This window comes from Misgurnus anguillicaudatus, chromosome 12 (genome assembly GCF_027580225.2).
Source record: "Misgurnus anguillicaudatus chromosome 12, ASM2758022v2, whole genome shotgun sequence".
Taxonomy (NCBI): Eukaryota; Metazoa; Chordata; class Actinopteri; order Cypriniformes; family Cobitidae; genus Misgurnus; species Misgurnus anguillicaudatus.
In genome coordinates this window covers 25,551,715-25,567,978 of record NC_073348.2, presented here as the reverse complement: position 1 = coordinate 25,567,978, position 16,264 = coordinate 25,551,715, and the positions used below count along the sequence as shown (strand labels likewise).

Below are 16,264 nucleotides of genomic sequence, written 5' to 3'. Positions count from 1 at the left end.
AATAAATCATTTTTTTTCAGTGTGAGCTGGTTTTAGCTGGTCTGCCAGCTTGGTTTTAGCCGGTATTTCTGGTGTAGCAAGCTGGTCTAGTTGTGTTTTGGTCACTTTTTAAGCTGGTCTAGCTGTGTTTTGGTCACTTTTTAAGCTGGTCTAGCTGGAGTTAGCTGATCATCCTGGAAGACCAGCTAGCCCACTAGCTTGACCAGCTTTGCCAGGCTGAAAGGACCAGCTTAGACCAGCTACTGCCACCTTAGACCAGCTACTGCCACCTTAAACCAGCCAAAACCAGCTTATGCTGGTCTTTGCTAGATTTTTCAGTAGAGTAATTTGTACGTTGTGATTGGCCTGAAAACCTCTGACGTCAGCCGGAAATGTAATGCTCCTTACCATGTTTGAAAGATTTGCTCACAATGCAATGCTAACATGAGTTAACTTACAGGCTGTGAGTCCTAAGTGGGAGGAATTATGATAATCTCGGTCTTTACTACATAGCCAATTCCAGGAAGTAATCTGTTGCCTACAATCTGTGCGTTGTTGTAGTCCAAGAAAATAGATTTTGGCAATGTCTTTTATTCTAATCTGGGCTTGACTGTGTAAATCAAACTGCAGTCTATGGGACAGACACAAGCCTCACAGTTTTCATCAAAAATATCTAAAAAATGTGTTCTGAAGACAATCGGAGGACTTGGTGGTCTAGAACGACATAGGGGTAAGCAGTGTTCGAATTATGCCAAATCTTATTGGGGTCCCCTATCGTAGCCCTCCGGCCAAGCCCCACCCCGTCATTATAGGGTCGCTGTGATTTCATAAAGTAAGATGTGATCCTGGATCAGCAATCACCTGAACCTGGTTTTAATCAAAGAAACCCCAAATTACCCTTAACTCAAACCCTAACCATTTTAACAGTGGTGACGTCAAAAATTTTAAACTGAATGGACCTTGGTGAAATGCCTACTCTCAAAGTACATCATTTTACAATATAGCAGTGGCTAAATGGATTACATTGCGTTTTCAAGTCATGGATCGAAAGATTTTCACATCAGCAAAACTGGGGGTGAATGAAATAAGAACAAACTAAGCATATAAAAATAGAATAGAACAAAGTTGCAAATAAAGTATCATCTAACAGTAATAATTAGGTACAGAAATAGTATCTTCAATGTATAAATTAAATATAATTAATCTTTTTAAAGCTACAGAAGTGATTTTTCTTTCGAACTGTTTGTATAAGACATAACCAGCCGTCAATCTGAGTAGGCATCCTTGCCACTGGTGTGAAATAATAGTTACCCTAACCCTAAAGACTACTAAAGATTCTTACAGAAAACACAGAGATATTAACCCATCTGTCAATTCCTCCAGAAAACAGCGTGAGGCACACTTGAGTTACAGTTATTTCAGATAAAAATCTTTTGGATTTGTTTATTGCGAAAGTGGGACAAATAATGGACATTATCGCGTGAGAAATAAAGTATTTAAATTGTAATAAAAACCAGGGGACCCCCAATTTATATTTTTGTGCTTTATAAGGGGTCCCTCAGGGCTTAGGAGGTCCCCCAGCCCCTCCTCAATTCGAACACTGGGAGTAAGTGATTATGATATATTTATCATTTGGGTGAACTAACCTTTATCTATCCTTATCTCCTTTTGACTAAGGTGGCTTTTAGAGGCTTTTGCATCTGATCTCCTAATTGTCTCCTCCTGTAAAGTTGTGTCATTAAACATTAAATTAAGTAGAAATTATAGTTCCAGTTATCTTAAGTAAGCTTAATTACCGCTATTATCATGAATTATTTCAGTGGGGTAGAGTTGCCGCTGTGTCCTCTGCCTTATAAAATGTGAACAATGACATTGCTTCCTAATTATCATTAAGCGGGGTCATTTAAAGCCATTACGTAATTCAGCTCTTGAAACGGATGTGCGTCTGGGACTGCCAAAAAGCTCACAGATGCAGAAATCTCAGTTTTCACTGCAATTAACTAATTATAATACTGTTCTTGTATTGCTTTCGCAGCGTAAAGTGTGATTATTTATTATTTCTAAATGACTAAATTACCGTTTATCTTTGTATATCGCTTCAAAGCTGTGATTCATATTATTTTAAAACAGCCCTTGAGAATGCATTCGAAAGGGTGTGATGGTTGTTTACGATGTCTGCTAAGTTATAAATAAGTAGTATGCCTTGAATCACAAATAGCTTTGTATTCATGCGACGCACCATTACATCAATGAGACACAGCATTGAGACCTCAGTAAGAAACCACAGATAGGTTGATTTGATCTTTCACAGTTGCTTACAGGAGCACTGCGGTTAACCCTAAGGTGTACTGTACACTGCCTGAGCGCTGTTGGAAACTGAACTGTGAAGGTTTATTAATAGGTGACATATGGTTTATATGAAGAGTTTGGTTCTAAAACGCAATTAAAACATTTTGACTAATTTGTGTAAAAATGTGTTTTCTATACCAAGAAAGTGACAAGATGAAAACCACTATTTCCTGTTACAAACTTTCACATAGCATCTTTAGGTTATAATAACATTAAAAATTCTGATTGCCGAGTGGCTTACGTTTCTTCCTCGCCACAGAAAACCACCACAGGTTTATCCATGCCATCAAAAGTATTTTTTTGTTTGTTTGTTGATCATGAAGTACAAAGCAGATGAGAAAAACTAGGATTCTGTGTGTATTCAATGCACCGCCATTATTATTTGCATTACGTGGAATCGTGCGCTGTGATTTGTTGAGCAGATTTATTGCATTCTGCCGAGAAGGAGGACTGGTGTTTATCGCATTTTTTAAAAAGTGAGAAAAGATGACAGAATAACAAAGCGGATATTAGATTTTGTGTAAAATTAAGAATTTACTTTTTAATACTGACCTGATACAATACTGAGTTTGGTAGTAACTCATTTTTTTTTAAATGGCGTTTATCGCATTTTGGAACCAAACTCTTCATATTTTCTTAATATGATTATAAATATAATACCTACAGTGTACTAATATAATAATATAAAACTTCATAAGGTGGCTGTCTGTGCTTATTATGCACAATTCATCAATGAAAAATCATCTACTGCTGTAACCAAGGCCACATTGATGAACCACATCATTTTTTTTTGTCTCACCAGTCTCTCTGCTATCTGCATCGAGATCTGCATAACTTTTTCAAGTATTAAAATCATTCAGTTATTGCAAAATGTGTGTTGCCGTATGCACATTTGCTCTATTTTGATATTTACGATATATCTTGTATCCCTGCAAAGCAACTAACAATGCATTCAAGGCTTCGTTTTATCGGTGTGTTTTTGCCAGCCTGATCTAACGAGAAATCATACATATTTTATGAGTTGGCTAATTCGTATCAATTCATACGAAGTTAATCGTGCGAAAAACGTACGATTCTCATGAAAAAAACAACAACGAAACCGAACCCCTAACCCCGCCCCTAACCACAACATCACAGGGATCAAGGCAAATCGTACCAGAACTTACAAATGTGGTTGTATGAATACTAATACGAATTAGCCAACTAGTAAAATATGTACAAATTCGGATGAGATAGCGTTGTTTTTTGCTGGGTTCAAACTGGAGCCTGACCGATAAAGGATTTTGAAGGCCGATACCGATACAAATGTTTGTTGGTTTTAATATCCGATATTCCGATATATCGGAAAAACTAGGAACTGTATTTTTTTATTTCAGAAACGCGCAACAAAACATTTCCCTAACATTGGTTATTTGTAGTTATTTATGAGTTTTAAAGGTGCAGTGTGTCATTTTTAAAAGGATCTCTTGACAGGAATGCTAAATAATATACAAAACTATATTATAATGGGTGTATAAAGACATTTTAATAATGAACCATTATGTTTTTATTATTCTAGAATGAGACGTTTTTATCTACACAGAGGGTCCCCTCACGTGGAAGTCGCCATTTTGTGCCGCCATGTTTCTACAGAAGCCCTTAAATGACAAACTTTTTTTACTAAATTGTCTCCATCGATGACATGTTTTTCCAGTGGTGGCTACTGTAGCTTCTCTATGCGTTTCAAAAGCGAGGGAAGAGCAGTGGACTGAGCCATGGGTTGCAATTCACAACATTTACACACTGCACCTTTAACTAAAATAATATGATAATGCATTTTAAAAAGAACCCTGTTTTTTTATTGTATTGTGACCAACTCACCATGAACTCACTTAACCATTGTTCTCTCTGCCCACCTCTGGCTGGATCAGCTGGTTGCAGGATGTGAGTGTTGCCAACAGGGAGGTTGTAAAGTGCCCTCTGGTGGACAAACTATACAATGGCAACACTCATGACATGGTTGAAGGCTGTTTCGTCCGTTTAAAAAAAAATATTCATTTATTGCCATTATGAATGCCGATACCGATAGTTTGGAAAATGCCTAATATCGGCCGATAATATCGGCCTGCCGATATATCGGCCGGGCTCTATCAAACCCGTAATCTTTTCTGCTACTAACACAATGCACTACCAACTGAGCTACAGTGTTTTCCCCCAAAAAAGAAATGTAACTGAATGCTTTCAAGTCAAAGCCAATGTCAATGAGTTTGTTGCCATTTGTCTGCATTTGTTGTATGATTATACATGTTTGTGCACACTTCATCACACTTTGTAGTAATGGATCAATGCTGCAAACTCGACAGCTGTGATGGATCTCCATTCTCAAAGGTCACCCTATGCCCCGCTGCGCCTCCGTGTGGCGGTCAGCAGGCGATGTGTTCTGTGCGACTGAACCTCACTCTGTATTCCTGGACTCCAGTGGACCCCATTTGGCGCTGGTTCCGCCTGTTAGAGGCCTTATGCATTGTCCGTGGTGCCAGCTCTTTGTGGAAAATGGGCAGTTTAGCCTCACCCTCTCGGAAGATCACTTGCTGATCTTGATGAAACGTTTGGTGCCAGCCAAAATCCGCAGTTGGCTCACCAACACAATGTAATAGCTCTGCCAATAGGAATTAGGGGGCTAGGGATGAAAAGAAAATGCATAAAACCCACAATGAACATGTGGAAGTTCAAGTCAGGAGAAGTCTACCAAAGGTTTTGCAGGCATCATACTGTATAGTCAGGGTAAGTTAAATGATATTACAGTAAAAACCAAGCGATTAATTATATAGTTGACAACACAGACTACTGTACTGTCATCTACAGTCCTAAAATTGGCTTGAAATGCATTTCTAGCCTGAATGGATAAGCTCCAGTATAGCAGCACTGGGACACTTCACTGTATGTGTCACTCCATTTGTCTGTGATTGTGGTTATTACAGTTCATTTGTAGGGCTGACCTCTGTAAGAGGTGTAATTTTGAAAACCACCAGATGGACATTCAGAGTCATTTCTTCACAATGTGTGATCAATCCCATCGAGAGTTCCAGTGCCTGAAAATAGCAGCCCTATTTTGGTCTCCAATCAGTCTTTTCCAGAATCACAAAGTAATTCAGTTTAAATGCATTTTACCAGCATGACTTTGTTTGGAAACAGTCCCCGTTAAATCAAAGTTTTTTGGGGCTTTTAGTCTGAATATGTTCACCTCAAGGATTTGTATATATACGAGTGTGCTGAAAAATAATGGCAGTATTCACATTTAGAATATACAGCATTTACAGTCTCCCAACTCCACCAATACAGATCAGCGATTTTTATGACATCCTTCTGCACATCAGCTTTTCCTCAGATTCTATGCTGAGAGTTAAACTAAATGCTATCAATGTCCCTTTAGGGAAGTCATGCCACTCGGCGGCCATGTTTGCAACGCCTCCCGGCACTCATTTCAGCCATACAAGACTAAAATCGAATCTACTTGAATGGAAAAAAAGAAATCTCTAAAATTGCATTCTGAAATCACAATTAAAGGCGGGTGCATGATTTTTGAAAAGCACTATGGAAAAGGCAGTCGGCCCGACTACCAAAACACACTTGTAACAAATCAACAGTGAGGTGCGTGTCTACTAACCGACATCATTGCATGGGTTGCATATGTGTGGGGCGGGTCTATCAAAAGAAGGTCCAGATTCTATTGGGGTAGGGGCGTGTTTGTTTAGGTGATTTCAAATGTAAATATTGGCTTTCAGAGATCATGCACCCCACCTTTAAACAACACATTTCTGACCAACAATTAAAGCTAACATCAACGGTACCACAACTTTTGTTTCTTAAAGGAATAGTTTGTAGGATTGTGGCCAAAACTGGTTTTGCAATCACAAAACTTGTGGCTGAAACTGGTACTGCAATCACACAACTGGTGGCCAATACACAAAATGACAACATAAACATCAGTTGAGTGCTGCAACTCCACTTTTTAAATGACAATATCCTGGCCAGACCAATGTTGTCAGTGATTTAAGTATTTGAAACGAAAATGATTTCTTAATGTCTAGTGACATACCAGGGCCATTTTATGATTAATTGATATACATTTCTTACATACTGTTCCTTTAAGCTTAAATTGGGCTTCAACTCCTCTGAGGTCATTTCAGCTACTGTGCATGCTTCCAGGTTTGCAAGTGCCTCCCCTAGAGTAAAAATAATCGATACAAGTCTTTATCTACTGATGATTGGTTCTTTTTCTGGAAGGCGGGACTTCCATTGCCATATTGAGTGCTGCAATGCCCCACTATTGCAGTCCTCAATCTTATATTTGATGCTATTGGCTAATTTAAAAAGTGGTTAAGGCACTCAATAAGCCCCTATTTTTTTATTTGTTTCAGTGGAAATCACATCAAGAAATAAAACAAAGCTGCACACTTCAAGGCACATCAGTGGATCATCAATGGACGGCATGGCCAGTTTTGACATGGCAACATGTAGATTAAAACTATTAGTCCATGCAAAGACTGACAAAGCATAATCACATACACTTAAATGCTCATAAAGAGCAAAATTAAGAAACAGTACCTTGTCTGAATATTGATTTTTTTTTTTGCATGTTGTTTTGCTCGTACCTCCAAATATATTGCCACTCTTCAATTACCTTTTTCTAGGAAAGAAAATGTGCACCATCAGCATGAATGTGCTAAGAACAAGCAGTGTACCTGCAACCTCTGTAGCACTGAGAGTGAGATAGAGAAGGAGAGAGTCTATGTTTGTGTGTGCAGTGATGTGTAGAAAGGTGGTGTCCATTGAAGAATGTCTAATCCTCTGGATTTCATATATATTCAAAACTGAGCCCCACTTGCAGGTATTTTGCTATGAATCTGTATAAAGTGGACGTTCTTTGTTTGTAAGTGTGTGGGATGACACTGTTACTTCAGGAGCATGAGCAGAACTAATGTTACTCATTCAGATAAGAGAGTTGAGTACATCGTCTTTGATCACCGGTGTCTCAGAAAGCTCAGAACAGAAATAAGACCATATAATATAGTTAAGCAATATCGCTCGAGTAGGAGTGTGATATAGCTCTATATCATCACGGCTGTGATTAGGCCAGAGGCACGAGGCCGCAGGCCGAGTGCCGGAGGCAATCACAGCCGTGATGATATAGAGCTATATCACACGACTCCGAGAGCGATATTGCTTTTATACAACAGTTCGACGGCACACGTTTGAAAAACGAAAAATAGAAAACAACAACGGAGTTATTTTAAAAGCCTCTTTGTTTGAGGACTACTTCTTCCGCCACGGATTTGAGGGCTGCCAGAATGACAGGTAAAACTTTCGGCTGCTTTGAAGCTCATAACAACTCAATGGACAGAAAAGCCGTTACTTTATATTACCGTTTCTTGGTCACAAAGTGTAGTTTTAAGATTAGTTCAGTCGAGAATGTATATGTATTATATTTAAATCTGCAGTCGATTAGTAAAGATAGCGCCTGTTTGAACGTTTGCTGAGTGAGATTCGGTACGAATGAGAACCAAAGCATGAGCGGACATCAGTGTTCACTTGCCCCGCTGACCACCGCCCTCTCTGGGCTACATTTCTGAAAGAGATACCCTGGCTCTCATGTTGGCCTTGTTTGTTTATGATCGTCAAAATGAGATCAAATCAGCAGTATTTGGTGTCATGATCAAGCTGTTGCTTGTTTTTTTATTCATGTTTGGTGTCTTTTGTGTTGTTATTGTTTTGGCGCGAGGTAAAAGTTAATAAAACTATTTGTATTACGTTACTATTGCGTTCTCATTTATTCTTAACGTGATACGAGCACTCGATTATTATTATTAAACTTTGTTCTTGTCAGTACTATATAAACTGTTTTTTATAAGTGTCAGAGATATGTTTTTGCATGCTGCTTATAAATATACCAGTGGCGATATCTCATGGCATGTTTTGGTGGTCAGGTCACGATAAAGTAAATGATCAATGTCCACATTTGGAGGCTGCGGTGCTTGCCTGCGGTTCCACGGTGTTTTCGCGTTCTGATAAGAAATATAGCTCCAGAAAAAAAACGAGTGTTTATATTCCTCTTTCCAAGTGTTAATAATCCACACGATGTGACAAGACATTACTCCCATTAACTGTAACGTAACATCCAAGAGCGCTGATCTTTGACGGAATAATACTTCTGATTGGGGATTCAGACTGATTTAAGAGCCAACTAATGAGACACACGGAGCGTGATTCAAACAGCGCGTCTGTGTTTTTCCATTCAGAGATGAGCCTGCTTAGGACCTCCATTCACTAGGTGGCGGAATAATACGAAAGGTGAAGAGGTTACAGTGCTGTTATCAGCACAATATCGTATGGCTCTTAGCCAATCAGATTCGAGAACCAGAAAGAACTGTTGTATAATTTATACTGAATCACTCTTTTCAGCAAGGGATTCTCGGTAAAATAAAAATAAAAATATGTCTATGGCAGGGATGGGCAACTTTGGTCCTGGAGGGCCGGTGTCCTGCAGAGTTTAGCGCCAACTTGCCTCAGAACACCTGCCTAAGTTTCTAGTATGCCTAGTAAGACCTTAATTGGCTGCTTCAGGTGTTTATTTATGGTTGGAGCTAAACTGTGCAGGACACCGGCCCTTTAGGACCAAAGTTGCCCATCCCTGGTCTATGACCCCTATGGGGCGGTTTCCCGGACAGGGTTTAGATTAATCCTATCAGGATCCTGCCAGAACGTTGTTTCATTTTTAATGTTTAGCCAGTATGGTAGGATTCTGACAGTACAATGTTTTGTGTGTGGAATGCATGATCTGTATTGTGGATGCTAATCGTGTATTTCCCGTGTCTTGTCACTTTTTACCTGATCCCTTACCTGTTATGATTTTCACCTGTTCCCCTTATTAGTTCTTCTTATTTAAAATCCTTGTGTTTGGTGTTCTTTGCTGGTTCGTTTTGTCTTGTCACTGTGGACACCTTGTCTTAGTGTCCAGTTAAGCCTTTGTCCAGTTTCTTGTTGTTTAGTCTTTGTAGCCTCAGTTAGTTTTGTTGTTTGCCCCATTGTGGGTTTTGCTTTTGTTTTTAATTTTTAATAAAAGTGTTTATTTGACTGATATATGTTAAGAAAAGTCAGTACAATGTGCATTTTAGTTTGGGACTAGGATAATCCCTGTCCGGGTACCCACCCCAATATGTGCTGGTCTGAATAGCCTTGTGGTGTTACCCTTAACTCCAAAAAAAGAAACAAGTATGGTTTATAAACTCGCTTAATGTAAAACTCGCAAAATCATTCTCTCTTTAACGGTTGTGGATTATACTGTAACATAATACATTATTAAAATTAATGATATAATTGTTGAATGTTATAAGTGTGTACAGCATAGAAAGTTGGAGCGCAGCACTGAGGTAATTGTTGGGTCAAGGCACTTGGCCCTGCGCTTTGGGCTCGACTGTTGGCGGACAAGGTGTCATGCCGAACCTTGGCAGAGTTTGCAGCTTTATGGCAAGCCCTCAAATCCTCGCTACCCTTATCCTCCCGATTATAGACACCCTTAGCCTTTCTCTTACGGCCAATGCTGCCATGATATCGCTATCACCACTGCCACCTGCATCCCTTAAAAACCAATAGAGACCAGAGCTTGATGCCGTCCTCTTTTCTCTGTGTAAAACCTTTAATGTTATTGCCATTGTCATCTATTTGTCCATATTTTACACATTTTTATCTATGCATGCTTGTAAATTGTTTGTAAAATTAATTTCCAGGTATCCCTAGCGCTAGAAGTATAGTGCCGTTTTTATGCATACGCAAGGGTGTGTGCACAACTGTTTTTGGGATGACCCCCGTGTTCCCCAAATAATATTTTGTCCAGCTTTAGATAGCTTTACTCTGGATATACGCTAAGTAAACCCACATGTTACCCATTTACTCCCTTTAAACACCTTGCATTTACTTAACATTTATAAAAACAAAGTCGACTCAGGCAGTAATGTATAATTTGGATGAATTGGCCACCACCGCACTGTGCAGCATGAATAGCTAAGAGCAATATTTCCATTAGAGCTTTTTTACTGTGTACACTCTAAAAAAAAAAGGTTCCTTGAGGTTCTATATAGAACCGTGGGGTTCTATACTTGGCCAATAGAACCTTTTACCAAAAAACGGGTTCCATATAGAACCCTTGGAAGGCAAAGAACCATTTTTTATTAAAATGGTTCTATAATTCACGTTTTGTGACTGAAGTGTAATCTAAAGATTACACAATAATTGCAGACCTACACAACTCATTTACAAACCTACACAACTCATTCACAAACCTTTTTGTGTCAATAGGTTGTGGTCAAATAAAGAGAGAGTCAACAAATAGGCTACTAATATTTAGTGTACACTGTAAAAAATCCAACTAATGAAATGTTGGACGGGCAAAAATATGTAAGTTAAACTAATTTTTTTGTTTGAGCTAGTTGAGAAGATCTGTGTTTAAAATATTAAATGAATGGTTATTTTCAAATCCAGTCAAAATTCAGAATGGCTAGTGTTGACTGAACTAATTAAGACAAATCAGGTAAGTATGTGGAGTTATGACAGCTATGTTTCCTGACAACAAAATGCTCATAATATTACTGTTATTTGGTCACAAAATGTAATTGTAAGAGTTGTTCAGGCGTGAATGTATGTGCTTAAAGTTTAAATATGCGGTCGGTTAATAAAGATAGCGTCTATTTAAAAATGTGCTCGGACACTTTCGGACGTAGATGAGCTCCATATGAGCTCCAGAAAATCACAGACACTTAAGCGCTCACACCCCGCCCAGCGCAGCCTCGCCTCGGCAAGCCCGACTGCTGGCTCTGATATCTCTGTGGCGTTTAAACATGTGATTTAATTCATTTTGATTTCTCATACTTAACAATGAAAGGGTTATGTTTTAAATCATATTTTAGGATTGCACTTAATTGATATTGCTGTTGAGTGATGTTTCATATCTTTTACATTTGTTATAACCGGACTGCATGCGAATTTGAACTTCAGATCTGAAGGAGCGAGTGGAGAAATAGTCCCAATATCATAACAATCTTAAATAAAACTTCTAAATATACCCGTGTGTGTACCCGTGTGCGCGCGCGCGTGCGCGCGACCCGTTTGCTCGCGCCTGTGTATGTACAGTATGTGCGTGAGTTTTTAATTTAAAATGTCTTAACTTAACTCGGAAGGATCTGAATCACAGGTCATTTCATCTGAGATCCTTCCGCATGTAACAGCCGGAATCCCTCACTGTTTCCCACAACGACACGAGTCATCCATCAGCCATTTCCTCAAGGTCACGCCAGGTAAGTGTTTGTAAATAAATGTTAATTTTAGACTATATTAATTGGCAAAGACGCAAATACTCGACGTTTTTGTAAACATATAAGTTATATAAAGGTGTGTTATGTTATGTGACCGACTTAAAGTGTGTGTTATGTTATGTGTCCGAGTTAAAGTGGAGCTATTTTAGTTAAGATAATACCGGACAGGGTTTAGGACTCCGTCTTAATTATAATTGGGACATTTTTACAAACAAACCTTATAAAATACAATACTAGTGTGCATTTTGAGACAAAACAATAGCACTCATATGTTAACAGATGTCAGTATTTTAGTCAGTGATAAGTCCTGTCCGAGAAAACCGCCCAATAGTGTTTACTTCAATTACGTGTGATGTCTGAGGGAAACTTGGCAATTTTAGGGTATAAAATCTTTCACCGTCAAGCTTTATTATATTAAACATGTTATTTATGTATGTGTGTGTGTTTATATTCCTCTGTTTATTAAACCAGAGCGGTGATGATGAGAGGCAGAGACCACCACCATACGCGAAGATGAGCCTCGAGGCGTGACAGTTATTTTTTCAAACTGAGGAGTTCGGACTCCGGACCGTCATTTCTGCTTGTTTGTACCCTGAGGTAAGTAAACTTTCTACATTTTTGAAACGATATTACTGAAATATTTAGTATAATTAGTTAATATTTATTTTGTTAGAGTAGATCTTGTGCTAAATAGTGATACTAGAAGCTACATTTATAATATTTACCTCAGTTAAAAAATACTGCTGGTAACGTTAAAGCACTGACGGGCTTCATCAACCGTCAGTTATAAAAGCTCTGTTAAATACATTTTGTTCAGTGGCGGATGCAGAACGTGACATATGGGTGGGCATGGATTAAGTCCGGGTGGGCCTGAATCTATGGGTGTCACTTTTGAATAAGAAACTATAACAAGTCTATAAAATTCGTCAAAACTTCAGAACACTAATTTAAACAGCATACACACACCCGAACTGCACGTCACATTTTTTGACATTATTGATATTTTAAATTGTAATGCAACGTGACATTTATTAAGCCTTTTTGGTAAAATATTGGGCTCTCATAGCCTACAAAAAAGAACCTGCACACAGTGACAGGAAATATAAATGAACCCAAAAAAAACTTATACTTTTTTAAATAACCTATTAAAGTGTTTAAATAAATACGGCTACTAAATGCTTAAAATGAAGCTTCTAACATCATATTCTCTTCATGCAAATCACTAAAAATATATTTTCGTTCTCACATATTTAAGTTAACTTACTAAATAAAGAAAGAAAAAGGGAATTGCTAGAATAATGTTAGACTCTGGGGTTAAACGAAATGACAAATAAATAAACATTTAATATGCTTTTTGATGAGCACAAGAGCAAGCCTACTCGTGAAGAGCGGAGCCGAGGAGCGCGCATATCAGACGTGAACGAAAGGAATAATGGATTTAATGCTTTCACTTCATTTCCTGACAGTTTCACTTGTTAGTGAGGATAGTAATGGCTAACAAGATTACGCCGAATTACATACAACATAATTACCTAACTAAATCTGAGAGAATGCAAACACATTACAATATTTTTTCCTCCGCCCGACGGCCAAGGCGCATCATTTTTTTAGCCCGACAGGAATTCGCCATAGCCGTAATGGACGTCGGGCAAGCGATTTTGCGAGGTTTGTTTTGTAGAAAGACTTTCTTTAAAGTGAATTTCGTTTTGTATAAATTGTATCTTAATATTAATCAATGTTTGATCAAACAATTGCCTCGATTTAATAAATAAGAAGCAAACCAAGAACGTCTGTTGTGTGGATTGAAGTGAACCCACTATATTTCTGCAGCCTACGTCTTTCTGCTTTAATGCATTTCTTAAATTAATGTCTCAATTACACAGTAGGCTTATAGGTTGTTATGATAGGCTATTTGTTGCTTAAAAGCAATAGGCTATATTGTATAAAGTGTAGCAATAAACGTGGCGTGACTAGTGCTGCTATATCGCTATATCAAACAACATCACTATGATCAGATGTTTTCTTTCTATTTTTTACCCCGCTGTCATATTTGTTGTGTGTTTATGTTATTGAGAGGAAAGCGCGCAGCACATATTTATAACGTGTTGTTATTCAAAATACGTTTTCTACTTGCTTGCAAAAAAAGTTCTCAAAGTGATCATGGCTGAAAGCTGCTTGGGAATATTTCATTATAACGCAACATTCAACTGCTTTAATAGTTTTTAAATAGTTATCAGGCTTACTAATAATTTTACTGTTTTTAACATAACATGCAATAGATAAATTACACCACATACAGTAGTATACATGTCTAACTATACAGAGTAGTATTTTTTACATTTCTGATTGGGCGGGCCAGCTGTCAATCTGGGCGGGCCCAGGCCCACCCAGGCCCGCCCATAGCTCCGCGCCTGATTTTGTTCCTGGTTTTAATGAATTACGTTACAGTCCTGCTTTATTTCTTTGTCATTTTCAATTAAATTGCCAAGCACAATAAGACAGCTGTGTTGTAAGGAGACGAATATTCGAGACAGGAGTGTAATTTCAGTGAAGCGCGTGGTCAAAGGAACCGGGTGGAAGACGGTGGAAGGGAAATTATATGTAAATGTTTGTCGCAGTTTTACACATATTCCGTGAGTATTTTTCGCTTGTTCACGAGTGTTTTATCAGGGTTGGAGCTAAACCTTGAAGGAAAGTGGAAACTGCTGGCCACAGTTAAGAACTTTCTGCTGGTCTGTATTATAAATGCACGATTGCAGTGCAGCGTTTGTATCCGCAAGTCTAGATATGCATGTTTTCTGTGATGCACACAATTAATTAATGTGATGGTAGCTGTTAAGACACTTACATTTAACATTCAAATGTTTTAAAAACCAAACGTGTTCAGGTTTTTATGTGTATTTGGTTTGTGAAGTGTAATTTATGCTTTTTTCCTCTCCCCCACAGATAACCATGGTTAATAAATGGTCAGACACGTCACTGGCTTTAAAATATAAACCCCATTGATGCAAAAAGGTAAGGTGCTTAAAAGGACCTTGTAAGACTTCGTCACTAATGTTCATTAAAGAGAAAATAAAAAGAAATCTGTGTTTTGTAGCTTTAATGATAATTCTTACTGTATGAATTTCATTTAGAATTTAGCATTAAAGACTGTAAAGTGTTTGAGGATTTAATTTAAATTCTGTATATTTCACACTATTTTTTTATTGAACATTGTGTTTTGAAAAATACATCACTAGTCAATTGCAACCTCAAGTTAATGTAGACTTTAAGGAACTTGTTTGTCTGAAAGTGGATATATAAAGATTTTTTGTTTTAAGATGCTGCATGGAATGACAATGAGGTTTGGAACAGACTTGGTGAAGAACATGGAAACATCTCTTAATAAAATGGCCCCAAACATCATCAGGAGTGCAAAAGAAGGAAGTAAAAACATCTCTACGCCAATCTCATTGGAGAGGAAACCACAGAAGGTGCTTGTTCTTTGTCCAGTGTAAAGTAGCCTTATTTGCATAGTCAATGTAAAGGTTCTAGCACCTTTAAATTGTATAAGTGAAAATATGAAAATAATGTTAGTATAAACTTTTTCCTTGTCTTTGAAGAGTAAACTTGTTAATTAAGAGACGCTGGCTGAGAAAGAGTTAAAGTTTACCCACAAATTAAAATTGTCGTCACTTTCTTCAGCAGAACACAACAGAAGAAATTTTGAAAAAGTATGGTAATCGAACAACAATGGTGCCCATTGACCTGCATTGGTTTTGTGTCCATTAAATTGCTAGCAGAGTTGTTCAGTTACAGACATTCTTCAAAATCTTTTTTGTGTTAGTGTTCTGCTGAAGAAAGAAAGCTGTGAATGTTTGAAATAACGAGTGAGTGAATGAGTTTTCTTTTTTGAGTAAAATGTCCCTGTAATTGATATCTGTACCTAATGTACAATAATTTGTATCTTTGTAGGTCTGGTGAGGAATGCTGCACTTATGTTATTGCAAGCATTATTTCAAGAAAATCCCAGCTTCCTTTACTGTGTAAATAGTGTAAGTATAGTCTTCTGTAATTTAGTTAGCATTTGAGGCACTTTATTTAAAGTAACATTCAATGCAAATATAAAACTATTACTCTGTTTACCCTTAAATAGCATACAGCTCCACATCAATTATTATGAGTCTTGTTGGTTCGTGAGTGTCGCTTGCCTAGTTGTCATACTTTATTTGTGTTATTATGGGATAATTTTAAGTCTATTTGATGGCTTCTGTTAATTGGTAAAAAGCACTTAAAAGGTGAAATGTTTGTTTTACAGGAACCCAAAGGTCCCACACCAACCATAGTGTTCAACGGCTCTCCTGATCTTTTCAAATCTGAATGTATCAACTTTATAATGGACAATGTGAACTTAATATGTGGAAGACATTGACATCACAGGCTGTGGAATGACTGTGTCACAGGTCGGAGAAGCGGACCGCCCCTGTCGCGGATCACGCTCCTCCTAGTTCCACCTCGAGGAGGTCCCAAAGCACCCCAATGACCAGACAAACCAGAGATAAGTAAAATATAGAAATAGAAACTTTATTTAAATTATTTAAAACTAAAGT

At 37.9% G+C, this 16,264-nt stretch overlaps 1 protein-coding gene and 1 long non-coding RNA gene across 8 annotated transcripts in view; both read left to right on the top strand.

The window, feature by feature from the left end:
• cadm2a (cell adhesion molecule 2a) overlaps nucleotides 1-16,264 on the top strand; it is a 670,454-nt gene that overhangs the window by 222,613 nt on the left and 431,577 nt on the right. The window lies entirely within an intron of this gene.
• On the top strand, nucleotides 11,669-16,241 carry LOC141369058 (uncharacterized). Of its 3 annotated transcripts, none has more exons than XR_012372593.1 (5): nucleotides 11,669-12,272; nucleotides 14,622-14,690; nucleotides 15,030-15,148; nucleotides 15,630-15,709; nucleotides 15,973-16,241. It is a non-coding gene; the product is annotated as an uncharacterized lncRNA (long non-coding RNA). The 3 variants fall into 3 exon arrangements; XR_012372592.1 differs by having other exon boundaries at nucleotides 11,670-12,272; nucleotides 14,996-15,148; XR_012372591.1 differs by lacking the exon at nucleotides 11,669-12,272 and having other exon boundaries at nucleotides 14,217-14,690; nucleotides 14,996-15,148.